General features: G+C 38.3%; 63 pseudogenes; all 63 read left to right on the top strand.

The window, feature by feature from the left end:
• Positions 1 to 108: 108 nt before the first annotated feature.
• Positions 109 to 227, top strand: LOC149683265 (5S ribosomal RNA; annotated as a pseudogene).
• Positions 228 to 588: 361 nt separating this feature from the next.
• LOC149683264 (5S ribosomal RNA) lies at positions 589 to 707 on the top strand (annotated as a pseudogene).
• Positions 708 to 844: 137 nt separating this feature from the next.
• LOC149683263 (5S ribosomal RNA) lies at positions 845 to 963 on the top strand (annotated as a pseudogene).
• Positions 964 to 1,099: 136 nt separating this feature from the next.
• Positions 1,100 to 1,202, top strand: LOC149683262 (5S ribosomal RNA; annotated as a pseudogene).
• A 123-nt stretch (positions 1,203 to 1,325) lies between these two features.
• LOC149683261 (5S ribosomal RNA) lies at positions 1,326 to 1,444 on the top strand (annotated as a pseudogene).
• Positions 1,445 to 1,581: 137 nt separating this feature from the next.
• LOC149683260 (5S ribosomal RNA) lies at positions 1,582 to 1,684 on the top strand (annotated as a pseudogene).
• A 122-nt stretch (positions 1,685 to 1,806) lies between these two features.
• On the top strand, positions 1,807 to 1,925 carry LOC149683259 (5S ribosomal RNA; annotated as a pseudogene).
• A 136-nt stretch (positions 1,926 to 2,061) lies between these two features.
• Positions 2,062 to 2,164, top strand: LOC149683258 (5S ribosomal RNA; annotated as a pseudogene).
• A 123-nt stretch (positions 2,165 to 2,287) lies between these two features.
• Positions 2,288 to 2,406, top strand: LOC149683257 (5S ribosomal RNA; annotated as a pseudogene).
• Positions 2,407 to 2,543: 137 nt separating this feature from the next.
• Positions 2,544 to 2,646, top strand: LOC149683256 (5S ribosomal RNA; annotated as a pseudogene).
• A 122-nt stretch (positions 2,647 to 2,768) lies between these two features.
• Positions 2,769 to 2,887, top strand: LOC149683255 (5S ribosomal RNA; annotated as a pseudogene).
• A 136-nt stretch (positions 2,888 to 3,023) lies between these two features.
• Positions 3,024 to 3,142, top strand: LOC149683254 (5S ribosomal RNA; annotated as a pseudogene).
• Positions 3,143 to 3,278: 136 nt separating this feature from the next.
• On the top strand, positions 3,279 to 3,381 carry LOC149683253 (5S ribosomal RNA; annotated as a pseudogene).
• A 123-nt stretch (positions 3,382 to 3,504) lies between these two features.
• LOC149683252 (5S ribosomal RNA) lies at positions 3,505 to 3,623 on the top strand (annotated as a pseudogene).
• Positions 3,624 to 3,760: 137 nt separating this feature from the next.
• LOC149683251 (5S ribosomal RNA) lies at positions 3,761 to 3,863 on the top strand (annotated as a pseudogene).
• Positions 3,864 to 3,985: 122 nt separating this feature from the next.
• Positions 3,986 to 4,103, top strand: LOC149683250 (5S ribosomal RNA; annotated as a pseudogene).
• Positions 4,104 to 4,239: 136 nt separating this feature from the next.
• On the top strand, positions 4,240 to 4,342 carry LOC149683249 (5S ribosomal RNA; annotated as a pseudogene).
• A 123-nt stretch (positions 4,343 to 4,465) lies between these two features.
• Positions 4,466 to 4,584, top strand: LOC149683248 (5S ribosomal RNA; annotated as a pseudogene).
• A 137-nt stretch (positions 4,585 to 4,721) lies between these two features.
• On the top strand, positions 4,722 to 4,824 carry LOC149683247 (5S ribosomal RNA; annotated as a pseudogene).
• Positions 4,825 to 4,946: 122 nt separating this feature from the next.
• Positions 4,947 to 5,065, top strand: LOC149683246 (5S ribosomal RNA; annotated as a pseudogene).
• A 136-nt stretch (positions 5,066 to 5,201) lies between these two features.
• LOC149683245 (5S ribosomal RNA) lies at positions 5,202 to 5,304 on the top strand (annotated as a pseudogene).
• Positions 5,305 to 5,427: 123 nt separating this feature from the next.
• On the top strand, positions 5,428 to 5,546 carry LOC149683244 (5S ribosomal RNA; annotated as a pseudogene).
• Positions 5,547 to 5,908: 362 nt separating this feature from the next.
• Positions 5,909 to 6,027, top strand: LOC149683243 (5S ribosomal RNA; annotated as a pseudogene).
• A 137-nt stretch (positions 6,028 to 6,164) lies between these two features.
• On the top strand, positions 6,165 to 6,283 carry LOC149683242 (5S ribosomal RNA; annotated as a pseudogene).
• Positions 6,284 to 6,644: 361 nt separating this feature from the next.
• Positions 6,645 to 6,763, top strand: LOC149683241 (5S ribosomal RNA; annotated as a pseudogene).
• Positions 6,764 to 6,900: 137 nt separating this feature from the next.
• Positions 6,901 to 7,003, top strand: LOC149683240 (5S ribosomal RNA; annotated as a pseudogene).
• Positions 7,004 to 7,125: 122 nt separating this feature from the next.
• Positions 7,126 to 7,244, top strand: LOC149683239 (5S ribosomal RNA; annotated as a pseudogene).
• A 362-nt stretch (positions 7,245 to 7,606) lies between these two features.
• On the top strand, positions 7,607 to 7,725 carry LOC149683238 (5S ribosomal RNA; annotated as a pseudogene).
• A 363-nt stretch (positions 7,726 to 8,088) lies between these two features.
• On the top strand, positions 8,089 to 8,207 carry LOC149683237 (5S ribosomal RNA; annotated as a pseudogene).
• A 137-nt stretch (positions 8,208 to 8,344) lies between these two features.
• On the top strand, positions 8,345 to 8,447 carry LOC149683236 (5S ribosomal RNA; annotated as a pseudogene).
• Positions 8,448 to 8,569: 122 nt separating this feature from the next.
• Positions 8,570 to 8,688, top strand: LOC149683235 (5S ribosomal RNA; annotated as a pseudogene).
• A 362-nt stretch (positions 8,689 to 9,050) lies between these two features.
• LOC149683234 (5S ribosomal RNA) lies at positions 9,051 to 9,169 on the top strand (annotated as a pseudogene).
• Positions 9,170 to 9,531: 362 nt separating this feature from the next.
• Positions 9,532 to 9,650, top strand: LOC149683233 (5S ribosomal RNA; annotated as a pseudogene).
• A 137-nt stretch (positions 9,651 to 9,787) lies between these two features.
• LOC149683232 (5S ribosomal RNA) lies at positions 9,788 to 9,890 on the top strand (annotated as a pseudogene).
• A 122-nt stretch (positions 9,891 to 10,012) lies between these two features.
• On the top strand, positions 10,013 to 10,131 carry LOC149683231 (5S ribosomal RNA; annotated as a pseudogene).
• Positions 10,132 to 10,493: 362 nt separating this feature from the next.
• LOC149683230 (5S ribosomal RNA) lies at positions 10,494 to 10,612 on the top strand (annotated as a pseudogene).
• A 362-nt stretch (positions 10,613 to 10,974) lies between these two features.
• On the top strand, positions 10,975 to 11,093 carry LOC149683229 (5S ribosomal RNA; annotated as a pseudogene).
• A 363-nt stretch (positions 11,094 to 11,456) lies between these two features.
• LOC149683228 (5S ribosomal RNA) lies at positions 11,457 to 11,575 on the top strand (annotated as a pseudogene).
• A 362-nt stretch (positions 11,576 to 11,937) lies between these two features.
• Positions 11,938 to 12,056, top strand: LOC149683227 (5S ribosomal RNA; annotated as a pseudogene).
• A 363-nt stretch (positions 12,057 to 12,419) lies between these two features.
• On the top strand, positions 12,420 to 12,538 carry LOC149683226 (5S ribosomal RNA; annotated as a pseudogene).
• A 362-nt stretch (positions 12,539 to 12,900) lies between these two features.
• On the top strand, positions 12,901 to 13,019 carry LOC149683225 (5S ribosomal RNA; annotated as a pseudogene).
• A 363-nt stretch (positions 13,020 to 13,382) lies between these two features.
• Positions 13,383 to 13,501, top strand: LOC149683224 (5S ribosomal RNA; annotated as a pseudogene).
• Positions 13,502 to 13,863: 362 nt separating this feature from the next.
• On the top strand, positions 13,864 to 13,982 carry LOC149683223 (5S ribosomal RNA; annotated as a pseudogene).
• Positions 13,983 to 14,344: 362 nt separating this feature from the next.
• LOC149683222 (5S ribosomal RNA) lies at positions 14,345 to 14,463 on the top strand (annotated as a pseudogene).
• Positions 14,464 to 14,825: 362 nt separating this feature from the next.
• Positions 14,826 to 14,944, top strand: LOC149683221 (5S ribosomal RNA; annotated as a pseudogene).
• Positions 14,945 to 15,306: 362 nt separating this feature from the next.
• LOC149683220 (5S ribosomal RNA) lies at positions 15,307 to 15,425 on the top strand (annotated as a pseudogene).
• A 361-nt stretch (positions 15,426 to 15,786) lies between these two features.
• LOC149683219 (5S ribosomal RNA) lies at positions 15,787 to 15,905 on the top strand (annotated as a pseudogene).
• Positions 15,906 to 16,267: 362 nt separating this feature from the next.
• Positions 16,268 to 16,386, top strand: LOC149683218 (5S ribosomal RNA; annotated as a pseudogene).
• A 362-nt stretch (positions 16,387 to 16,748) lies between these two features.
• LOC149683217 (5S ribosomal RNA) lies at positions 16,749 to 16,867 on the top strand (annotated as a pseudogene).
• A 362-nt stretch (positions 16,868 to 17,229) lies between these two features.
• Positions 17,230 to 17,348, top strand: LOC149683216 (5S ribosomal RNA; annotated as a pseudogene).
• Positions 17,349 to 17,711: 363 nt separating this feature from the next.
• Positions 17,712 to 17,830, top strand: LOC149683215 (5S ribosomal RNA; annotated as a pseudogene).
• A 362-nt stretch (positions 17,831 to 18,192) lies between these two features.
• Positions 18,193 to 18,311, top strand: LOC149683214 (5S ribosomal RNA; annotated as a pseudogene).
• Positions 18,312 to 18,673: 362 nt separating this feature from the next.
• On the top strand, positions 18,674 to 18,792 carry LOC149683213 (5S ribosomal RNA; annotated as a pseudogene).
• A 362-nt stretch (positions 18,793 to 19,154) lies between these two features.
• On the top strand, positions 19,155 to 19,273 carry LOC149683212 (5S ribosomal RNA; annotated as a pseudogene).
• A 362-nt stretch (positions 19,274 to 19,635) lies between these two features.
• Positions 19,636 to 19,754, top strand: LOC149683211 (5S ribosomal RNA; annotated as a pseudogene).
• Positions 19,755 to 20,115: 361 nt separating this feature from the next.
• LOC149683210 (5S ribosomal RNA) lies at positions 20,116 to 20,234 on the top strand (annotated as a pseudogene).
• Positions 20,235 to 20,596: 362 nt separating this feature from the next.
• Positions 20,597 to 20,715, top strand: LOC149683209 (5S ribosomal RNA; annotated as a pseudogene).
• Positions 20,716 to 21,077: 362 nt separating this feature from the next.
• On the top strand, positions 21,078 to 21,196 carry LOC149683208 (5S ribosomal RNA; annotated as a pseudogene).
• A 137-nt stretch (positions 21,197 to 21,333) lies between these two features.
• Positions 21,334 to 21,436, top strand: LOC149683207 (5S ribosomal RNA; annotated as a pseudogene).
• A 348-nt stretch (positions 21,437 to 21,784) lies between these two features.
• On the top strand, positions 21,785 to 21,903 carry LOC149683206 (5S ribosomal RNA; annotated as a pseudogene).
• Positions 21,904 to 22,264: 361 nt separating this feature from the next.
• On the top strand, positions 22,265 to 22,383 carry LOC149683205 (5S ribosomal RNA; annotated as a pseudogene).
• Positions 22,384 to 22,745: 362 nt separating this feature from the next.
• LOC149683204 (5S ribosomal RNA) lies at positions 22,746 to 22,864 on the top strand (annotated as a pseudogene).
• Positions 22,865 to 23,226: 362 nt separating this feature from the next.
• LOC149683203 (5S ribosomal RNA) lies at positions 23,227 to 23,345 on the top strand (annotated as a pseudogene).
• The last annotated feature ends 244 nt before the right edge of the window (positions 23,346 to 23,589 follow it).

The following is a 23,589-nucleotide window of genomic DNA, read 5'->3' as shown; positions in this document are numbered from 1 at the left end:
TCCTCTTTTAAATTCCACCAGATATGAAAAAAGCAAACATATCTTCTTTTTGTTATTGTTTTATAAAGATGAAGGTTAATTAAATTCAAATTATTAACTAGCACTCTCGGCAACGGCCATATCACGCTGAATACACCGGTTCTCGTCCGATAACCGAAGTTAAGCAGCGTCGAGCGCAGTCACTACTTGGGAGGGAGACCACTTAGGAACACTGCGTGCCGTTGGCTTTTTCACTTTTTTTTCCTCTTTTAAATTTTAATAGATAAGAAAAAAGCAAACATGTTTTCTTTTTGTTATTGTTTTAAAATGATGAAGGTTAATTTGTCTCACTTAATTTAAATTCGAATTATTAACTAGCACTCTCGGCAACGGCCATATCACGCTGAAAACACCGGTTCACGTCCGATCACCGACGTTAGCAGCGTCGAGCGCAGTCAGTACTTGGGAATACTGCGTGCCGTTTGCTTTTTCACTTTTGTTTCCTCTTTCAAATTCCACCAGATATGAAAAAAGCAAACATATCTTCTTTTTGTTATTGTTTTATAAATATGAAGGTTAATTAAATTCAAATTATTAACTAGCACTCTCGGCAACGGCCATATCAAGCTGAATTCACCGGTTCTCGTCCGATAACCGAAGTTAAGCAGCGTCGAGCGCAGTCACTACTTGGGAGGGCGACCACTTAGGAACACTGCGTGCCGTAAGCTTTTTCACTTTTTTTTCCTCTTTTAAATTCCAATAGATATGAAAAAAGCAAACATATTTTCTTTTTGTTATTGTTTTAAAATGATGAAGGTTAATTTGTCTCACTTAATTTAAATTCGAATTATTAACTAGCACTCTCGGCAACGGCCATATCACGCTGTATACACCGATTCTCGTCAGAATACCGAAGTTAAGCAGCGTCGAGCGCAGTCATTACTTGGGAGGGAGACCACTTAGGAACACTGCGTGCCGTTGGCTTTTTCACTTTTTTTCCTCTTTTAAATTTTAATAGATATGAAAAAAGCAAACACGTTTTCTTTTTGTTATTGTTTTAAAATGATGAAGGTTAATTTGTCTCACTTAATTTAAATTCGAATTATTAACTAGCACTCTCGGCAACGGCCATATCACGCTGAAAACACCGGTTCACGTCCGATCACCGAAGTTAAGCAGCGTCGAGCGCATACAGTACTTGGGAATACTGCGTGCCGTTGGCTTTTTCACTTTTGTTTCCTCTTTCAAATTCCACCAGATATGAAAAAAGCAAACATATCTTCTTTTTTGTTTATGTTTTATAAAGATGAAAGTTAATTAAATTCAAATTTTTAACGAGCACTCTCGGCAACAGCCATATAACGCTGAATACACCGGTTCTCGTCCGATAACCGAAGTTAAGCAGCGTCGAGCGCAGTCACTACTTGGGAGGGAGACCACTTAGGAACACTGCGTGCCGTTGGCTTTTTCACTTTTTTTTCCTCTTGTAAATTTTAATAGATATGAAAAAAGCAAACATGTTTTCTTTTTGTTATTGTTTTAAAATGATGAAGGTTAATTTGTCTCACTTAATTTAAATTCGAATTATTAACTAGCACTCTCGGCAACGGCCATATCACGCTGAAAACACCGGTTCACGTCCGATCACCGAAGTTAAGCAGCGTCGAGCGCATACAGTATTTGGGAATACTGCGTGCCGTTGGCTTTTTCACTTTTGTTTCCTCTTTCAAATTCCACCAGATATGAAAAAAGCAAACATATCTTCTTTTTGTTATTGTTTTGTAAAGATGAAAGTTAATTAAATTCAAATTATTAACTAGCACACTCGGCAATGGCCATATCACGCTGAATACACCGGTTCTCGTCAGATAACCGAAGTTAAGCAGCGTCGAGCGCAGTCAGTCCTTGGGAGGGCGACTACTTAGGAACACTGCGTGCCGTTGGCTTTTTCACTTTTTTTCCTCTTTTAAATTTTAATAGATATGAAAAAAGCAAACACGTTTTCTTTTTGTTATTGTTTTAAAATGATGAAGGTTAATTTGTCTCACTTAATTTAAATTCGAATTATTAACTAGCACTGTCGGCAACGGCCATATCACGCTGAAAACACCGGTTCACGTCCGATCACCGAAGTTAAGCAGCGTCGAGCGCATACAGTACTTGGGAATACTGCGTGCCGTTGGCTTTTTCACTTTTGTTTCCTCTTTCAAATTCCACCAGATATGAAAAAAGCAAACATATCTTCTTTTTTGTTATTGTTTTATAAAGATGAAAGTTAATTAAATTCAAATTATTAACTAGAACTCTCGGCAACGGCCATATCACGCTGAATACACCGGTTCTCGTCCGATAACCGAAGTTAAGCAGCGTCGAGCGCAGTCACTACTTGGGAGGGAGACCACTTAGGAACACTGCGTGCCGTTGGCTTTTTCACTTTTTTTTCCTCTTTTAAATTTTAATAGATAAGAAAAAAGCAAACATGTTTTCTTTTTGTTATTGTTTTAAAATGATGAAGGTTAATTTGTCTCACTTAATTTAAATTCGAATTATTAACTAGCACTCTCGGCAACGGCCATATCACGCTGAAAACACCGGTTCACGTCCGATCACCGAAGTTAAGCAGCGTCGAGCGCATACAGTATTTGGGAATACTGCGTGCCGTTGGCTTTTTCACTTTTGTTTCCTCTTTCAAATTCCACCAGATATGAAAAAAGCAAACATATCTTCTTTTTGTTATTGTTTTGTAAAGATGAAAGTTAATTAAATTCAAATTATTAACTAGCACTCTCGGCAATGGCCATATCACGCTGAATACACCGGTTCTCGTCAGATAACCGAAGTTAAGCAGCGTCGAGCGCAGTCAGTCCTTGGGAGGGCGACCACTTAGGAACACTGCGTGCCGTTGGCTTTTTCACTTTTTTTCCTCTTTTAAATTTTAATAGATATGAAAAAAGCAAACACGTTTTCTTTTTGTTATTGTTTTAAAATGATGAAGGTTAATTTGTCTCACTTAATTTAAATTCGAATTATTAACTAGCACTCTCGGCAACGGCCATATCACGCTGTATACACCGATTCTCGTCAGAATACCGAAGTTAAGCAGCGTCGAGCGCAGTCATTACTTGGGAGGGAGACCACTTAGGAACACTGCGTGCCGTTGGCTTTTTCACTTTTTTTCCTCTTTTAAATTTTAATAGATATGAAAAAAGCAAACACGTTTTCTTTTTGTTATTGTTTTAAAATGATGAAGGTTAATTTGTCTCACTTAATTTAAATTCGAATTATTAACTAGCACTCTCGGCAACGGCCATATCACGCTGAAAACACCGGTTCACGTCCGATCACCGAAGTTAAGCAGCGTCGAGCGCATACAGTACTTGGGAATACTGCGTGCCGTTGGCTTTTTCACTTTTGTTTCCTCTTTCAAATTCCACCAGATATGAAAAAAGCAAACATATCTTCTTTTTTGTTATTGTTTTATAAAGATGAAAGTTAATTAAATTCAAATTTTTAACTAGCACTCTCGGCAACAGCCATATAACGCTGAATACACCGGTTCTCGTCCGATAACCGAAGTTAAGCAGCGTCGAGCGCAGTCACTACTTGGGAGGGAGACCACTTAGGAACACTGCGTGCCGTTGGCTTTTTCACTTTTTTTTCCTCTTGTAAATTTTAATAGATATGAAAAAAGCAAACATGTTTTCTTTTTGTTATTGTTTTAAAATGATGAAGGTTAATTTGTCTCACTTAATTTAAATTCGAATTATTAACTAGCACTCTCGGCAACGGCCATATCACGCTGAAAACACCGGTTCACGTCCGATCACCGAAGTTAAGCAGCGTCGAGCGCATACAGTATTTGGGAATACTGCGTGCCGTTGGCTTTTTCACTTTTGTTTCCTCTTTCAAATTCCACCAGATATGAAAAAAGCAAACATATCTTCTTTTTGTTATTGTTTTGTAAAGATGAAAGTTAATTAAATTCAAATTATTAACTAGCACTCTCGGCAATGGCCATATCACGCTGAATACACCGGTTCTCGTCAGATAACCAAGTTAAGCAGCGTCGAGCGCAGTCAGTCCTTGGGAGGGCGACTACTTAGGAACACTGCGTGCCGTTGGCTTTTTCACTTTTTTTCCTCTTTTAAATTTTAATAGATATGAAAAAAGCAAACACGTTTTCTTTTTGTTATTGTTTTAAAATGATGAAGGTTAATTTGTCTCACTTAATTTAAATTCGAATTATTAACTAGCACTGTCGGCAACGGCCATATCACGCTGAAAACACCGGTTCACGTCCGATCACCGAAGTTAAGCAGCGTCGAGCGTATACAGTACTTGGGAATACTGCGTGCCGTTGGCTTTTTCACTTTTGTTTCCTCTTTCAAATTCCACCAGATATGAAAAAAGCAAACATATCTTCTTTTTTGTTATTGTTTTATAAAGATGAAAGTTAATTAAATTCAAATTATTAACTAGAACTCTCGGCAACGGCCATATCACGCTGAATACACCGGTTCTCGTCCGATAACCGAAGTTAAGCAGCGTCGAGCGCAGTCACTACTTGGGAGGGAGACCACTTAGGAACACTGCGTGCCGTTGGCTTTTTCACTTTTTTTTCCTCTTTTAAATTTTAATAGATAAGAAAAAAGCAAACATGTTTTCTTTTTGTTATTGTTTTAAAATGATGAAGGTTAATTTGTCTCACTTAATTTAAATTCGAATTATTAACTAGCACTCTCGGCAACGGCCATATCACGCTGAAAACACCGGTTCACGTCCGATCACCGAAGTTAAGCAGCGTCGAGCGCATACAGTATTTGGGAATACTGCGTGCCGTTGGCTTTTTCACTTTTGTTTCCTCTTTCAAATTCCACCAGATATGAAAAAAGCAAACATATCTTCTTTTTGTTATTGTTTTGTAAAGATGAAAGTTAATTAAATTCAAATTATTAACTAGCACTCTCGGCAATGGCCATATCACGCTGAATACACCGGTTCTCGTCAGATAACCGAAGTTAAGCAGCGTCGAGCGCAGTCAGTCCTTGGGAGGGCGACCACTTAGGAACACTGCGTGCCGTTGGCTTTTTCACTTTTTTTCCTCTTTTAAATTTTAATAGATATGAAAAAAGCAAACACGTTTTCTTTTTGTTATTGTTTTAAAATGATGAAGGTTAATTTGTCTCACTTAATTTAAATTCGAATTATTAACTAGCACTGTCGGCAACGGCCATATCACGCTGAAAACACCAGTTCACGTCCGATCACCGAAGTTAAGCAGCGTCGAGCGCATACAGTACTTGGGAATACTGCGTGCCGTTGGCTTTTTCACTTTTGTTTCCTCTTTCAAATTCCACCAGATATGAAAAAAGCAAACATATCTTCTTTTTTGTTATTGTTTTATAAAGATGAAAGTTAATTAAATTCAAATTATTAACTAGAACTCTCGGCAACGGCCATATCACGCTGAATACACCGGTTCTCGTCCGATAACCGAAGTTAAGCAGCGTCGAGCGCAGTCACTACTTGGGAGGGAGACCACTTAGGAACACTGCGTGCCGTTGGCTTTTTCACTTTTTTTTCCTCTTTTAAATTTTAATAGATAAGAAAAAAGCAAACATGTTTTCTTTTTGTTATTGTTTTAAAATGATGAAGGTTAATTTGTCTCACTTAATTTAAATTCGAATTATTAACTAGCACTCTCGGCAACGGCCATATCACGCTGAAAACACCGGTTCACGTCCGATCACCGAAAATAAGCTGCGTCGAGCGCATACAGTACTTGGAAATACTGCGTGCCGTTTGTTTTTTCACTTTTGTTTCTTCATTTAAATTCCACCAGATATGAAAAAAGCAAACATATCTTCTTTTTGTTATTGTTTTATAAAGATGAACGTTAATTAAATTCAAATTATTAACTAGCACTCTCGGCAACGGCCATATCACGCTGAATACACCGTTTCTCGTCCGATAACCGCAGTTAAGCAGCGTCGAGCGCAGTCAGTGCTTGGGAGGGCGACCACTTAGGAACACTGCGTGCCGTAAGCTTTTTCACTTTTTTTTCCTCTTTTAAATTCCAATAGATATGAAAAAAGCAAACATATTTTCTTTTTGTTATTGTTTTAAAATGATGAAGGTTAATTTGTCTCACTTAATTTAAATTCGAATTATTAACTAGCACTCTCGGCAACGGCCATATCACGCTGTATACACCGATTCTCGTCAGAATACCGAAGTTAAGCAGCGTCGAGCGCAGTCATTACTTGGGAGGGAGACCACTTAGGAACACTGCGTGCCGTTGGCTTTTTCACTTTTTTTCCTCTTTTAAATTTTAATAGATATGAAAAAAGCAAACACGTTTTCTTTTTGTTATTGTTTTAAAATGATGAAGGTTAATTTGTCTCACTTAATTTAAATTCGAATTATTAACTAGCACTCTCGGCAACGGCCATATCACGCTGAGAACACCGGTTCTCGTCCGATCGCCGACGTTAGCAGCGTCGAGCGCAGTCAGTACTTGGGAATACTGCGTGCAGTTTGCTTTTTTCACTTTAGTTTCCTCTTTCAAATTCCACCAGATATGAAAAAAGCAAACATATCTTCTTTTTTTTATTGTTTTATAAAGATGAAAGTTAATTAAATTCTAATTATTAACTAACACTCTCGGCAACGGCCATATAACGCTGAATACACCGGTTCTCGTCCGATAACCGAAGTTAAGCAGCGTCGAGCGCAGTCACTACTTGGGAGGGAGACCACTTAGGAACACTGCGTGCCGTTGGCTTTTTCACTTTTTTTTCCTCTTGTAAATTTTAATAGATATGAAAAAAGCAAACATGTTTTCTTTGTGTTATTGTTTTAAAATGATGAAGGTTAATTTGTCTCACTTAATTTAAATTCGAATTATTAACTAGCACTCTCGGCAACGGCCATATCACGCTGAAAACACCGGTTCACGTCCGATCACCGAAGTTAAGCAGCGTCGAGCGCATACAGTACTTGGGAATACTGCGTGCCGTTGGCTTTTTCACTTTTGTTTCCTCTTTCAAATTCCACCAGATATGAAAAAAGCAAACATATCTTCTTTTTGTTATTGTTTTATAAAGATGAAAGTTAATTAATTTCAAATTATTAACTAGCACTCTCGGCAACGGCCATATCACGCTGAATACACCGGTTCTCGTCAGATAACCGAAGTTAAGCAGCGTCGAGCGCAGTCAGTACTTGGGAGGGCGACCACTTAGGAACACTGCGTGCCGTTAGCTTTTTCACTTTTTTTTCCTCTTTTAAATTCCAATAGATATGAAAAAAGCAAACATATTTTCTTTTTGTTATTGTTTGAAAAAGATGAAGGTTAATTTGTCTCACTTAATTTAAATTCGAATTATTAACTAGCACTCTCGGCAACGGCCATATCACGCTGAAAACACCGGTTCACGTCCGATCACCGAAGTAAAGCAGCGTCGAGCGCATACAGTACTTGGGAATACTGCGTGCCGTTTGCTTTTTCACTTTTGTTTCCTCTTTTAAATTCCACCAGATATGAAAAAAGCAAACATATCTTCTTTTTGTTATTGTTTTATAAAGATGATGGTTAATTAAATTCAAATTATTAACTAGCACTCTCGGCAACGGCCATATCACGCTGAATACACCGGTTCTCGTCAGATAACCGAAGTTAAGCAGCGTCGAGCGCAGTCACTACTTGGGAGGGAGACCACTTAGGAACACTGCGTGCCGTTGGCTTTTAAACTTTTTTTTCCTCTTTTAAATTTTAATAGATATGAAAAAAGCAAACATATTTTATTTTTGTTATTGTTTGAAAAAGATGAAGGTTAATTTGTCTCACTTAATTTAAATTCGAATTATTATCTAGCACTCTCGGCAACGGCCATATCACGCTGAGAACACCGGTTCTCGTCCGATCGCCGACGTTAGCAGCGTCGAGCGCAGTCAGTACTTGGGAATACTGCGTGCCGTTTGCTTTTTTCACTTTAGTTTCCTCTTTCAAATTCCACCAGATATGAAAAAAGCAAACATATCTTCTTTTTTGTTATTGTTTTATAAAGTTGAAAGTTAATTAAATTCAAATTATTAACTAGCACTCTCGGCAACGGCCATATAACGCTGAATACACCGGTTCTCGTCCGATAACCGAAGTTAAGCAGCGTCGAGCGCAGTCACAACTTGGGAGGGAGACCACTTAGGAACACTGCGTGCCGTTGGCTTTTTCACTTTTTTTTCCTCTTGTAAATTTTAATAGATATGAAAAAAGCAAACATGTTTTCTTTTTGTTATTGTTTTAAAATGATGAAGGTTAATTTGTCTCACTTAATTTAAATTCGAATTATTAACTAGCACTCTCGGCAACGGCCATATCACGCTGAAAACACCGGTTCACGTCCGATCACCGAAGTTAAGCAGCGTCGAGCGCATACAGTACTTGGGAATACTGCGTGCCGTTGGCTTTTTCACTTTTGTTTCCTCTTTCAAATTCCACCAGATATGAAAAAAGCAAACATATCTTCTTTTTGTTATTGTTTTATAAAGATGAAAGTTAATTAAATTCAAATTATTAACTAGCACTCTCGGCAACGGCCATATCACGCTGAATACACCGGTTCTCGTCAGATAACCGAAGTTAAGCAGCGTCGAGCGCAGTCAGTACTTGGGAGGGCGACCACTTAGGAACACTGCGTGCCGTTAGCTTTTTCACTTTTTTTTCCTCTTTTAAATTCCAATAGATATGAAAAAAGCAAACATATTTTCTTTTTGTTATTGTTTGAAAAAGATGAAGGTTAATTTGTCTCACTTAATTTAAATTCGAATTATTAACTAGCACTCTCGGCAACGGCCATATCACGCTGAAAACACCGGTTCACGTCCGATCACCGAAGTAAAGCAGCGTCGAGCGCATACAGTACTTTGGAATACTGCGTGCCGTTTGCTTTTTCACTTTTGTTTCCTCTTTTAAATTCCACCAGATATGAAAAAAGCAAACATATCTTCTTTTTGTTATTGTTTTATAAAGATGATGGTTAATTAAATTCAAATTATTAACTAGCACTCTCGGCAACGCCCATATCACGCTGAATACACCGGTTCTCGTCAGATAACCGAAGTTAAGCAGCGTCGAGCGCAGTCACTACTTGGGAGGGAGACCACTTAGGAACACTGCGTGCCGTTGGCTTTTTCACTTTTTTTTCCTCTTTTAAATTTTAATAGATATGAAAAAAGCAAACATGTTTTCTTTTTGTTATTGTTTTAAAATGAAGAAGGTTAATTTGTCTCACTTAATTTAAATTCGAATTATTAACTAGCACTCTCGGCAACGGCCATATCACGCTGAAAACACCGGTTCACGTCCGATCACCGAAGTTAAGCAGCGTCGAGCGCATACAGTTCTTGGAAATACTGCGTGCCGTTTGTTTTTTCACTTTTGTTTCCTCTTTTAATTTCCACCAGATATGAAAAAAGCAAACATATCTTCTTTTTGTTATTGTTTTATAAAGATGAACGTTAATTAAATTCAAATTATTAACTAGCACTCTCGGCAACGGCCATATCACGCTGAATACCCCGGTTCTCGTCCGATAACCGAAGTTAAGCAGCGTTGAGCGCAGTCAGTACTTGGGAGGGCGACCACTTAGGAACACTGCGTGCCGTTAGCTTTTTCACTTTTTTTTCCTCTTTTAAATTCCAATAGATATGAAAAAAGCAAACATATTTTATTTTTGTTATTGTTTGAAAAAGATGAAGGTTAATTTGTCTCACTTAATTTAAATCCGAATTATTAACTAGCACTCTCGGCAACGGCCATATCACGCTGAAAACACCGGTTCACGTCCGATCACCGAAGTTAAGCAGCGTCGAGCGCATACAGTACTTGGGAATACTGCGTGCCGTTGGCTTTTTCACTTTTGTTTCCTCTTTCAAATTCCACCAGATATGAAAAAAGCAAACATATCTTCTTTTTGTTATTGTTTTATAAAGATGAAAGTTAATTAAATTCAAATTATTAACAAGCACTCTCGGCAACGGCCATATCACGCTGAATACACCAGTTCTCGTCAGATAACCGAAGTTAAGCAGCGTCGAGCGCAGTCAGTACTTGGGAGGGCGACCACTTAGGAACACTGCGTGCCGTTAGCTTTTTCACTTTTTTTTCCTCTTTTAAATTCCAATAGATATGAAAAAAGCAAACATATTTTCTTTTTGTTATTGTTTGAAAAAGATGAAGGTTAATTTGTCTCACTTAATTTAAATTCGAATTATTAACTAGCACTCTCGGCAACGGCCATATCACGCTGAAAACACCGGTTCACGTCCGATCACCGAAGTAAAGCAGCGTCGAGCGCATACAGTACTTGGGAATACTGCGTGCCGTTTGCTTTTTGACTTTTGTTTCCTCTTTTAAATTCCACCGGATATGAAAAAAGCAAACATATCTTCTTTTTGTTATTGTTTTATAAAGATGAACGTTAATTAAATTCAAATTATTAACTAGCACTCTCGGCAACGGCCATATCACGCTGAATACCCCGGTTCTCGTCAGATAACCGAAGTTAAGCAGCGTCGAGCGCAGTCACTACTTGGGAGGGAGACCACTTAGGAACACTGCGTGCCGTTGGCTTTTTCACTTTTTTTTCCTCTTTTAAATTTTAATAGATATGAAAAAAGCAAACATGTTTTCTTTTTGTTATTGTTTTAAAATGATGAAGGTTAATTTGTCTCACTTAATTTAAATTCGAATTATTAACTAGCACTCTCGGCAACGGCCATATCACGCTGAAAACACCGGTTTACGTCCGATCACCGAAGTTAAGCAGCGTCGAGCGCATACAGTTCTTGGAAATACTGCGTGCCGTTTGTTTTTTCACTTTTGTTTCCTCTTTTAAATTCCACCAGATATGAAAAAAGCAAACATATCTTCTTTTTGTTATTGTTTCATAAAGATGAACGTTAATTAAATTCAAATTATTAACTAGCACTCTCGGCAACGGCCATATCACGCTGAATACCCCGGTTCTCGTCCTATAACCGAAGTTAAGCAGCGTTGAGCGCAGTCAGTACTTGGGAGGGCGACCACTTAGGAACACTGCGTGCCGTTAGCTTTTTCACTTTTTTTTTCTCTTTTAAATTCCAATAGATATGAAAAAAGCAAACATATTTTCTTTTTGTTATTGTTTGAAAAAGATGAAGGTTAATTTGTCTCACTTAATTTAATTTCGAATTATTATCTAGCACTCTCGGCAACGGCCATATCACGCTGAGAACACCGGTTCTCGTCCGATCGCCGACGTTAGCAGCGTCGAGCGCAGTCAGTACTTGGGAATACTGCGTGCCGTTTGCTTTTTTCACTTTAGTTTCCTCTTTCAAATTCCACCAGATATGAAAAAAGCAAACATATCTTCTTTTTTGTTATTGTTTTATAAAGATGAAAGTTAATTAAATTCAAATTATTAACTAGCACTCTCGGCAACGGCCATATAACGCTGAATACACCGGTTCTCGTCCGATAACCGAAGTTAAGCAGCGTCGAGCGCAGTCACTACTTGGGAGGGCGACCACTTAGGAACACTGCGTGCCGTTAGCTTTTTCACTTTTTTTTTCTCTTTTAAATTCCAATAGATATGAAAAAAGCAAACATATTTTCTTTTTGTTATTGTTTGAAAAAGATGAAGGCTAATTTGTCTCACTTAATTTAAATTCGAATTATTATCTAGCACTCTCGGCAACGGCCATATCACGCTGAGAACACCGGTTCTCGTCCGATCGCCGACGTTAGCAGCGTCGAGCGCAGTCAGTACTTGGGAATACTGCGTGCCGTTTGCTTTTTTCACTTTAGTTTCCTCTTTCAAATTCCACCAGATATGAAAAAAGCAAACATATCTTCTTTTTGTTATTGTTTTATAAAGATGAAAGTTAATTAAATTCAAATTATTAACTAGCACTCTCGGCAACGGCCATATCACGCTGAATACACCGGTTCTCGTCAGATAACCGAAGTTAAGCAGCGTCGAGCGCAGTCAGTACTTGGGAGGGCGACCACTTAGGAACACTGCGTGCCGTTAGCTTTTTCACTTTTTTTTTCCTCTTTTAAATTCCAATAGATATGAAAAAAGCAAACATATCTTCTTTTTGTTATTGTTTGAAAAAGATGAAGGTTAATTTGTCTCACTTAATTTAAATTCGAATTATTAACTAGCACTCTCGGCAACGGCCATATCACGCTGAAAACACCGGTTCACGTCCGATCACCGAAGTAAAGCAGCGTCGAGCGCATACAGTACTTGGGAATACTGCGTGCCGTTTGCTTTTTCACTTTTGTTTCCTCTTTTAAATTCCACCAGATATGAAAAAAGCAAACATATCTTCTTTTTGTTATTGTTTTATAAATATGAACGTTAATTAAATTCAAATTATTAACTAGCACTCTCGGCAACGGCCATATCACGCTGAATACCCCGGTTCTCGTCAGATAACCGAAGTTAAGCAGCGTCGAGCGCAGTCACTACTTGGGAGGGAGACCACTTAGGAACACTGCGTGCCGTTGGCTTTTTCACTTTTTTTTCCTCTTTTAAATTTTAATAGATATGAAAAAAGCAAACATGTTTTCTTTTTGTTATTGTTTTAAAATGATGAAGGTTAATTTGTCTCACTTAATTTAAATTCGAATTATTAACTAGCACTCTCGGCAACGGCCATATCACGCTGAAAACACCGGTTTACGTCCGATCACCGAAGTTAAGCAGCGTCGAGCGCATACAGTTCTTGGAAATACTGCGTGCCGTTTGTTTTTTCACTTTTGTTTCCTCTTTTAAATTCCACCAGATATGAAAAAAGCAAACATATCTTCTTTTTGTTATTGTTTTATAAAGATGAACGTTAATTAAATTCAAATTATTAACTAGCACTCTCGGCAACGGCCATATCACGCTGAATACCCCGGTTCTCGTCCGATAACCGAAGTTAAGCAGCGTTGAGCGCAGTCAGTACTTGGGAGGGCGACCACTTAGGAACACTGCGTGCCGTTAGCTTTTTCACTTTTTTTTTCTCTTTTAAATTCCAATAGATATGAAAAAAGCAAACATATTTTCTTTTTGTTATTGTTTGAAAAAGATGAAGGTTAATTTGTCTCACTTAATTTAATTTCGAATTATTATCTAGCACTCTCGGCAACGGCCATATCACGCTGAGAACACCGGTTCTCGTCCGATCGCCGACGTTAGCAGCGTCGAGCGCAGTCAGTACTTGGGAATACTGCGTGCCGTTTGCTTTTTTCACTTTAGTTTCCTCTTTCAAATTCCACCAGATATGAAAAAAGCAAACATATCTTCTTTTTTGTTATTGTTTTATAAAGATGAAAGTTAATTAAATTCAAATTATTAACTAGCACTCTCGGCAACGGCCATATAACGCTGAATACACCGGTTCTCGTCCGATAACCGAAGTTAAGCAGCGTCGAGCGCAGTCACTACTTGGGAGGGCGACCACTTAGGAACACTGCGTGCCGTTAGCTTTTTCACTTTTTTTTTCTCTTTTAAATTCCAATAGATATGAAAAAAGCAAACATATTTTCTTTTTGTTATTGTTTGAAAAAGATGAAGGCTAATTTCTCTCACTTAATTTAAATTCGAATTATTATCTAGCACTCTCGGCAACGGCCATATCACGCTGAGAACACCGGTTCTCGTCCGATCGCCGACGTTAGCAGCGTCGAGCGCAGTCAGTACTTGGGAATACTGCGTGCCGTTTGCTTTTTTCACTTTAGTTTCCTCTTTCAAATTCCACCAGATATGAAAAAAGCAAACAAATCTTCTTTTAGTTATTGTTTTATAAAGATGAAAGTTAATTAAATTCAAATTATTAACTAGCACTCTCGGCAACGGCCATATCACGCTGAATACCCCGGTTCTCGTCCGATAACCGAAGTTAAGCAGCGTTGAGCGCAGTCAGTACTTGGGAGGGCGACCACTTAGGAACACTGCGTGCCGTTAGCTTTTTCACTTTTTTTTTCTCTTTTAAATTCCAATAGATATGAAAAAAGCAAACATATTTTCTTTTTGTTATTGTTTGAAAAAGATGAAGGTTAATTTGTCTCACTTAATTTAAATTCGAATTATTATCTAGCACTCTCGGCAACGGCCATATCACGCTGAGAACACCGGTTCTCGTCCGATCGCCGACGTTAGCAGCGTCGAGCGCAGTCAGTACTTGGGAATACTGCGTGCCGTTTGCTTTTTTCACTTTAGTTTCCTCTTTCAAATTCCACCAGATATGAAAAAAGCAAACATATCTTCTTTTTGTTATTGTTTTATAAAGATGAACGTTAATTAAATTCAAATTATTAACTAGCACTCTCGGCAACGGCCATATCACGCTGAATACCCCGGTTCTCGTCCGATAACCGAAGTTAAGCAGCGTTGAGCGCAGTCAGTACTTGGGAGGGCGACCACTTAGGAACACTGCGTGCCGTTAGCTTTTTCACTTTTTTTTACTCTTTTAAATTCCAATAGATATGAAAAAAGCAAACATATTTTCTTTTTGTTATTGTTTGAAAAAGATGAAGGTTAATTTGTCTCACTTAATTTAAATTCGAATTATTATCTAGCACTCTCGGCAACGGCCATATCACGCTGAGAACACCGGTTCTCGTCCGATCGCCGACGTTAGCAGCGTCGAGCGCAGTCAGTACTTGGGAATACTGCGTGCCGTTTGCTTTTTTCACTTTAGTTTCCTCTTTCAAATTCCACCAGATATGAAAAAAGCAAACAAATCTTCTTTTAGTTATTGTTTTATAAAGATGAAAGTTAAATAAATTCAAATTATTAACTAGCACTCTCGGCAACGGCCATGTCACGCTGAATACACCGATTCTCGTAAGATAATCGAAGTTAAGCAGCGTCGAGCGCAGTCAGTACTTGGGAGGGCGACCACTTAGGAACACTGCGTGCCGTTAGCTTTTTCACTTTTTTTTTCTCTTTTAAATTCCAATAGATATGAAAAAAGCAAACATATTTTCTTTTTGTTATTGTTTGAAAAAGATGAAGGTTAATTTGTCTCACTTAATTTAAATTCGAATTATTATCTAGCACTCTCGGCAACGGCCATATCACGCTGAGAACACCGGTTCTCGTCCGATTGCCGACGTTAGCAGCGTCGAGCGCAGTCAGTACTTGGGAATACTGCGTGCCGTTTGCTTTTTTCACTTTAGTTTCCTCTTTCAAATTCCACCAGATATGAAAAAAGCAAACAAATCTTCTTTTAGTTATTGTTTTATAAAGATGAAAGTTAAATAAATTCAAATTATTAACTAGCACTCTCGGCAACGGCCATGTCACGCTGAATACACCGATTCTCGTCCGATAACCGAAGTTAAGCAGCGTCGAGCGCGGTCATTACTTGGGAGGGAGACCACTTAGGAACACTGCGTGCCGTTGGCTTTTTCACTTTTTTTCCTCTTTTAAATTTTAATAGATATGAAAAAAGCAAACACGTTTTCTTTTTGTTATTGTTTTAAAATGATGAAGGTTAATTTGTCTCACTTAATTTAAATTCGAATTATTAACTAGCACTCTCGGCAACGGCCATATCACGCTGAAAACACCGGTTCACGTCCGATCACCGAAGTTAAGCAGCGTCGAGCGCATACAGTTCTTGGAAATACTGCGTGCCGTTTGTTTTTTCACTTTTGTTTCCTCTTTTAAATTCCACCAGATATGAAAAAAGCAAACATATCTTCTTTTTGTTATTGTTTTATAAAGATGAACGTTAATTAAATTCAAATTATTAACTAGCACTCTCGGCAACGGGCATATCACGCTGAATACCCCGGTTCTCGTCCGATAACCGAAGTTAAGCAGCGTTGAGCGCAGTCAGTACTTGGGAGGGCGACCACTTAGGAACACTGCGTGCCGTTAGCTTTTTCACTTTTTTTTTCTCTTTTAAATTCCAATAGATATGAAAAAAGCAAACATATTTTCTTTTTGTTATTGTTTGAAAAAGATGAAGGTTAATTTGTTTCACTTAATTTAAATTCGAATTATTATCTAGCACTCTCGGCAACGGCCATATCACGCTGAGAACACCGGTTCTCGTCTGATCGCCGACGTTAGCAGCGTCGAGCGCAGTCAGTACTTGGGAATACTGCGTGCCATTTGCTTTTTTCACTTTAGTTTCCTCTTTCAAATTCCACCAGATATGAAAAAAGCAAACAAATCTTCTTTTAGTTATTGTTTTATAAAGATGAAAGTTAAATAAATTCAAATTATTAACTAGCACTCTCGGCAACGGCCATGTCACGCTGAATACACCGATTCTCGTCCGATAACCGAAGTTAAGCAGCGTCGAGCGCAGTCAGTACTTGGGAGGGCGACCACTTAGGAACACTGCGTGCCGTTAGCTTTTACACTTTTTTTTTCTCTTTTAAATTCCAATAGATATGAAAAAAGCAAACATATTTTCTTTTTGTTATTGTTTGAAAAAGATGAAGGTTAATTTGTCTCACTTAATTTAAATTCGAATTATTAACTAGCACTCTCGGCAACGGCCATATCACGCTGAAAACACCGGTTCACGTCCGATCACCGAAGTAAAGCAGCGTCGAGCGCATACAGTACTTGGGAATACTGCGTGCCGTTTGCTTTTTCACTTTTGTTTCCTCTTTTAAATTCCACCAGATATGAAAAAAGCAAACATATCTTCTTTTTGTTATTGTTTTATAAATATGAACGTTAATTAAATTCAAATTATTAACTAGCACTCTCGGCAACGGCCATATCACGCTGAATACCCCGGTTCTCGTCAGATAACCGAAGTTAAGCAGCGTCGAGCGCAGTCACTACTTGGGAGGGAGACCACTTAGGAACACTGCGTGCCGTTGGCTTTTTCACTTTTTTTTCCTCTTTTAAATTTTAATAGATATGAAAAAAGCAAACATGTTTTCTTTTTGTTATTGTTTTAAAATGATGAAGGTTAATTTGTCTCACTTAATTTAAATTCGAATTATTAACTAGCACTCTCGGCAACGGCCATATCACGCTGAAAACACCGGTTTACGTCCGATCACCGAAGTTAAGCAGCGTCGAGCGCATACAGTTCTTGGAAATACTGCGTGCCGTTTGTTTTTTCACTTTTGTTTCCTCTTTTAAATTCCACCAGATATGAAAAAAGCAAACATATCTTCTTTTTGTTATTGTTTTATAAAGATGAACGTTAATTAAATTCAAATTATTAACTAGCACTCTCGGCAACGGCCATATCACGCTGAATACCCCGGTTCTCGTCCGATAACCGAAGTTAAGCAGCGTTGAGCGCAGTCAGTACTTGGGAGGGCGACCACTTAGGAACACTGCGTGCCGTTAGCTTTTTCACTTTTTTTTTCTCTTTTAAATTCCAATAGATATGAAAAAAGCAAACATATTTTCTTTTTGTTATTGTTTGAAAAAGATGAAGGTTAATTTGTCTCACTTAATTTAATTTCGAATTATTATCTAGCACTCTCGGCAACGGCCATATCACGCTGAGAACACCGGTTCTCGTCCGATCGCCGACGTTAGCAGCGTCGAGCGCAGTCAGTACTTGGGAATACTGCGTGCCGTTTGCTTTTTTCACTTTAGTTTCCTCTTTCAAATTCCACCAGATATGAAAAAAGCAAACATATCTTCTTTTTTGTTATTGTTTTATAAAGATGAAAGTTAATTAAATTCAAATTATTAACTAGCACTCTCGGCAACGGCCATATAACGCTGAATACACCGGTTCTCGTCCGATAACCGAAGTTAAGCAGCGTCGAGCGCAGTCACTACTTGGGAGGGCGACCACTTAGGAACACTGCGTGCCGTTAGCTTTTTCACTTTTTTTTTCTCTTTTAAATTCCAATAGATATGAAAAAAGCAAACATATTTTCTTTTTGTTATTGTTTGAAAAAGATGAATTCTAATTTCTCTCACTTAATTTAAATTCGAATTATTATCTAGCACTCTCGGCAACGGCCATATCACGCTGAGAACACCGGTTCTCGTCCGATCGCCGACGTTAGCAGCGTCGAGCGCAGTCAGTACTTGGGAATACTGCGTGCCGTTTGCTTTTTTCACTTTAGTTTCCTCTTTCAAATTCCACCAGATATGAAAAAAGCAAACAAATCTTCTTTTAGTTATTGTTTTATAAAGATGAAAGTTAATTAAATTCAAATTATTAACTAGCACTCTCGGCAACGGCCATATCACGCTGAATACCCCGGTTCTCGTCCGATAACCGAAGTTAAGCAGCGTTGAGCGCAGTCAGTACTTGGGAGGGCGACCACTTAGGAACACTGCGTGCCGTTAGCTTTTTCACTTTTTTTTTCTCTTTTAAATTCCAATAGATATGAAAAAAGCAAACATATTTTCTTTTTGTTATTGTTTGAAAAAGATGAAGGTTAATTTGTCTCACTTAATTTAAATTCGAATTATTATCTAGCACTCTCGGCAACGGCCATATCACGCTGAGAACACCGGTTCTCGTCCGATCGCCGACGTTAGCAGCGTCGAGCGCAGTCAGTACTTGGGAATACTGCGTGCCGTTTGCTTTTTTCACTTTAGTTTCCTCTTTCAAATTCCACCAGATATGAAAAAAGCAAACATATCTTCTTTTTGTTATTGTTTTATAAAGATGAACGTTAATTAAATTCAAATTATTAACTAGCACTCTCGGCAACGGCCATATCACGCTGAATACCCCGGTTCTCGTCCGATAACCGAAGTTAAGCAGCGTTGAGCGCAGTCAGTACTTGGGAGGGCGACCACTTAGGAACACTGCGTGCCGTTAGCTTTTTCACTTTTTTTTACTCTTTTAAATTCCAATAGATATGAAAAAAGCAAACATATTTTCTTTTTGTTATTGTTTGAAAAAGATGAAGGTTAATTTGTCTCACTTAATTTAAATTCGAATTATTATCTAGCACTCTCGGCAACGGCCATATCACGCTGAGAACACCGGTTCTCGTCCGATCGCCGACGTTAGCAGCGTCGAGCGCAGTCAGTACTTGGGAATACTGCGTGCCGTTTGCTTTTTTCACTTTAGTTTCCTCTTTCAAATTCCACCAGATATGAAAAAAGCAAACAAATCTTCTTTTAGTTATTGTTTTATAAAGATGAAAGTTAAATAAATTCAAATTATTAACTAGCACTCTCGGCAACGGCCATGTCACGCTGAATACACCGATTCTCGTAAGATAATCGAAGTTAAGCAGCGTCGAGCGCAGTCAGTACTTGGGAGGGCGACCACTTAGGAACACTGCGTGCCGTTAGCTTTTTCACTTTTTTTTTCTCTTTTAAATTCCAATAGATATGAAAAAAGCAAACATATTTTCTTTTTGTTATTGTTTGAAAAAGATGAAGGTTAATTTGTCTCACTTAATTTAAATTCGAATTATTATCTAGCACTCTCGGCAACGGCCATATCACGCTGAGAACACCGGTTCTCGTCCGATTGCCGACGTTAGCAGCGTCGAGCGCAGTCAGTACTTGGGAATACTGCGTGCCGTTTGCTTTTTTCACTTTAGTTTCCTCTTTCAAATTCCACCAGATATGAAAAAAGCAAACAAATCTTCTTTTAGTTATTGTTTTATAAAGATGAAAGTTAAATAAATTCAAATTATTAACTAGCACTCTCGGCAACGGCCATGTCACGCTGAATACACCGATTCTCGTCCGATAACCGAAGTTAAGCAGCGTCGAGCGCGGTCATTACTTGGGAGGGAGACCACTTAGGAACACTGCGTGCCGTTGGCTTTTTCACTTTTTTTCCTCTTTTAAATTTTAATAGATATGAAAAAAGCAAACACGTTTTCTTTTTGTTATTGTTTTAAAATGATGAAGGTTAATTTGTCTCACTTAATTTAAATTCGAATTATTAACTAGCACTCTCGGCAACGGCCATATCACGCTGAAAACACCGGTTCACGTCCGATCACCGAAGTTAAGCAGCGTCGAGCGCATACAGTTCTTGGAAATACTGCGTGCCGTTTGTTTTTTCACTTTTGTTTCCTCTTTTAAATTCCACCAGATATGAAAAAAGCAAACATATCTTCTTTTTGTTATTGTTTTATAAAGATGAACGTTAATTAAATTCAAATTATTAACTAGCACTCTCGGCAACGGCCATATCACGCTGAATACCCCGGTTCTCGTCCGATAACCGAAGTTAAGCAGCGTTGAGCGCAGTCAGTACTTGGGAGGGCGACCACTTAGGAACACTGCGTGCCGTTAGCTTTTTCACTTTTTTTTTCTCTTTTAAATTCCAATAGATATGAAAAAAGCAAACATATTTTCTTTTTGTTATTGTTTGAAAAAGATGAAGGTTAATTTGTTTCACTTAATTTAAATTCGAATTATTATCTAGCACTCTCGGCAACGGCCATATCACGCTGAGAACACCGGTTCTCGTCTGATCGCCGACGTTAGCAGCGTCGAGCGCAGTCAGTACTTGGGAATACTGCGTGCCATTTGCTTTTTTCACTTTAGTTTCCTCTTTCAAATTCCACCAGATATGAAAAAAGCAAACAAATCTTCTTTTAGTTATTGTTTTATAAAGATGAAAGTTAAATAAATTCAAATTATTAACTAGCACTCTCGGCAACGGCCATGTCACGCTGAATACACCGATTCTCGTCCGATAACCGAAGTTAAGCAGCGTCGAGCGCAGTCATTACTTGGGAGGGAGACCACTTAGGAACACTGCGTGCCGTTGGCTTTTTCACTTTTTTTCCTCTTTTAAATTTTAATAGATATGAAAAAAGCAAACACGTTTTCTTTTTGTTATTGTTTTAAAATGATGAAGGTTAATTTGTCTCACTTAATTTAAATCCGAATTATTAACTAGCACTCTCGGCAACGGCCATATCACGCTGAAAACACCTGTTCACGTCCGATAACCGAAGTTAAGCAGCGTCGAGCGCATACAGTACTTGGGAATACTGCGTGCCGTTGGCTTTTTCCCTTTTGTTTCCTCTTTCAAATTCCACCAGATATGAAAAAAGCAAACATATCTTCTTTTTTGTTATTGTTTTATAGTGATGAAAGTTAATTAAATTCAAATTATTAACTAGCACTCTCGGCAACGGCCATATCACGCTGAATACGCCGGTTCTCGTTCGATAACCGAATTTAAGCAGCGTCGAGCGCAGTCACTACTTGGGAGGGAGACCACTTAGGAACACTGCGTGCCGTTGGCTTTTTCACTTTTTTTTCCTCTTTTAAATTTTAATAGATATGAAAAAAGCAAACATGTTTTCTTTTTGTTATTGTTTTAAAATGATGAAGGTTAATTTGTCTCACTTAATTTAAATTCGAATTATTAACTAGCACTCTCGGTAACGGCCATATCACGCTGAAAACACCGGTTCACGTCCGATCACCGAAGTTAAGCAGCGTCGAGCGCATACAGTACTTGGGAATACTGCGTGCCGTTTGTTTTTTCACTTTTGTTTCCTCTTTTAAATTCCACCAGATATGAATAAAGCAAACATATCTTCTTTTTGTTATTGCTTTTTAAAGATGAAAGTTAATTAAATTCAAATTATTAACTGGCACTCTCGGCAACGGCCATATCACGCTGAATACACCGATTCTCGTCCGATAACCGAAGTTAAGCAGCGTCGAGCGCATACAGTACTTGGGAATACTGCGTGCCGTTGGCTTTTTCACTTTTGTTTCCTCTTTCAAATTCCACCAGATATGAAAAAAGCAAACATATCTTCTTTTTTGTTATTGTTTTATAGTGATGAAAGTTAATTAAATTCAAATTATTAACTAGCAGTCTCGGCAACGGCCATATCACGCTGAATACACCGGTTCTCGTTCGATAACCGAAGTTAAGCAGCGTCGAGCGCAGTCACTACTTGGGAGGGAGACCACTTAGGAACACTGCGTGCCGTTGGCTTTTTCACTTTTTTTTCCTCTTTTAAATTTTAATAGATATGAAAAAAGCAAACATGTTTTCTTTTTGTTATTGTTCTAAAATGATGAAGGTTAATTTGTCTCACTTAATTTAAATTCGAATTATTATCTAGCACTCTCGGCAACGGCCATATCACGCTGAGAACACCGGTTCTCGTCCGATCGCCGACGTTAGCAGCGTCGAGCGCAGTCAGTACTTGGGAATACTGCGTGCCGTTTGCTTTTTCACTTTTGTTTCCTCTTTCAAATTCCACCAGATATGAAAAAAGCAAACCTATCTTCTTTTTGTTATTGTTTTATAAAGATGAAAGTTAATTAAATTCAAATTATTAACTGGCACTCTCGGCAACGGCCATATCACGCTGAATACACCGATTCTCGTCCGATAACCGAAGTTAAGCAGCGTCGAGCGCAGTCATTACTTGGGAGGGAGACCACTTAGGAACACTGCGTGCCGTTGGCTTTTTCACTTTTTTTCCTCTTTTAAATTTTAATAGATATGAAAAAAGCAAACATGTTTTCTTTTTGTTATTGTTTTAAAATGATGAAGGTTAATTTGTCTCACTTAATTTAAATCCGAATTATTAACTAGCACTCTCGGCAACGGCCATATCACGCTGAAAACACCTGTTCACGTCCGATAACCGAAGTTAAGCAGCGTCGAGCGCATACAGTACTTGGGAATACTGCGTGCCGTTGGCTTTTTCACTTTTGTTTCCTCTTTCAAATTCCACCAGATATGAAAAAAGCAAACATATCTTCTTTTTTGTTATTGTTTTATAGTGATGAAAGTTAATTAAATTCAAATTATTAACTAGCAGTCTCGGCAACGGCCATATCACGCTGAATACACCGGTTCTCGTTCGATAACCGAAGTTAAGCAGCGTCGAGCGCAGTCACTACTTGGGAGGGAGACCACTTAGGAACACTGCGTGCCGTTGGCTTTTTCACTTTTTTTTCCTCTTTTAAATTTTAATAGATATGAAAAAAGCAAACACGTTTTCTTTTTGTTATTGTTTTAAAATGATGAAGGTTAATTTGTCTCACTTAATTTAAATTCGAATTATTAACTAGCACTCTAGGCAACGGCCATATCACGCTGAAAACACCGGTTCACGTCCGATCACCGAAGTTAAGCAGCGTCGAGCGCATACAGTTCTTGGAAATACTGCGTGCCGTTTGTTTTTTCACTTTTGTTTCCTCTTTTAAATTCCACCAGATATGAAAAAAGCAAACATATCTTCTTTTTGTTATTGTTTTATAAACATGAAAGTTAATTAAATTAAAATTATTAACCAGCACTCTCGGCAACGGCCATATCACGCTGAATACCCCGGTTCTCGTCCGATAACCGAAGTTAAGCAGCGTTGAGCGCAGTCAGTACTTGGGAGGGCGACCACTTAGGAACACTGCGTGCCGTTAGCTTTTTCACTTTTTTTTTCTCTTTTAAATTCCAATAGATATGAAAAAAGCAAACATATTTTCTTTTTGTTATTGTTTGAAAAAGATGAAGGTTAATTTGTCTCACTTAATTTAAATTCGAATTATTATCTAGCACTCTCGGCAACGGCCATATCACGCTGAGAACACCGGTTCTCGTCCGATCGCCGACGTTAGCAGCGTCGAGCGCAGTCAGTACTTGGGAATACTGCGTGCCGTTTGCTTTTTT

This window comes from Phalangium opilio, unplaced genomic scaffold (genome assembly GCF_054372755.1).
Source record: "Phalangium opilio isolate 3A_F unplaced genomic scaffold, DU_Popi_V2 ptg000037l_1, whole genome shotgun sequence".
NCBI lineage: Eukaryota > Metazoa > Arthropoda > Arachnida > Opiliones > Phalangiidae > Phalangium > Phalangium opilio.
Note: the sequence above shows the minus strand (reverse complement) of the source record. Positions and strands in the feature narration are given on the sequence as shown.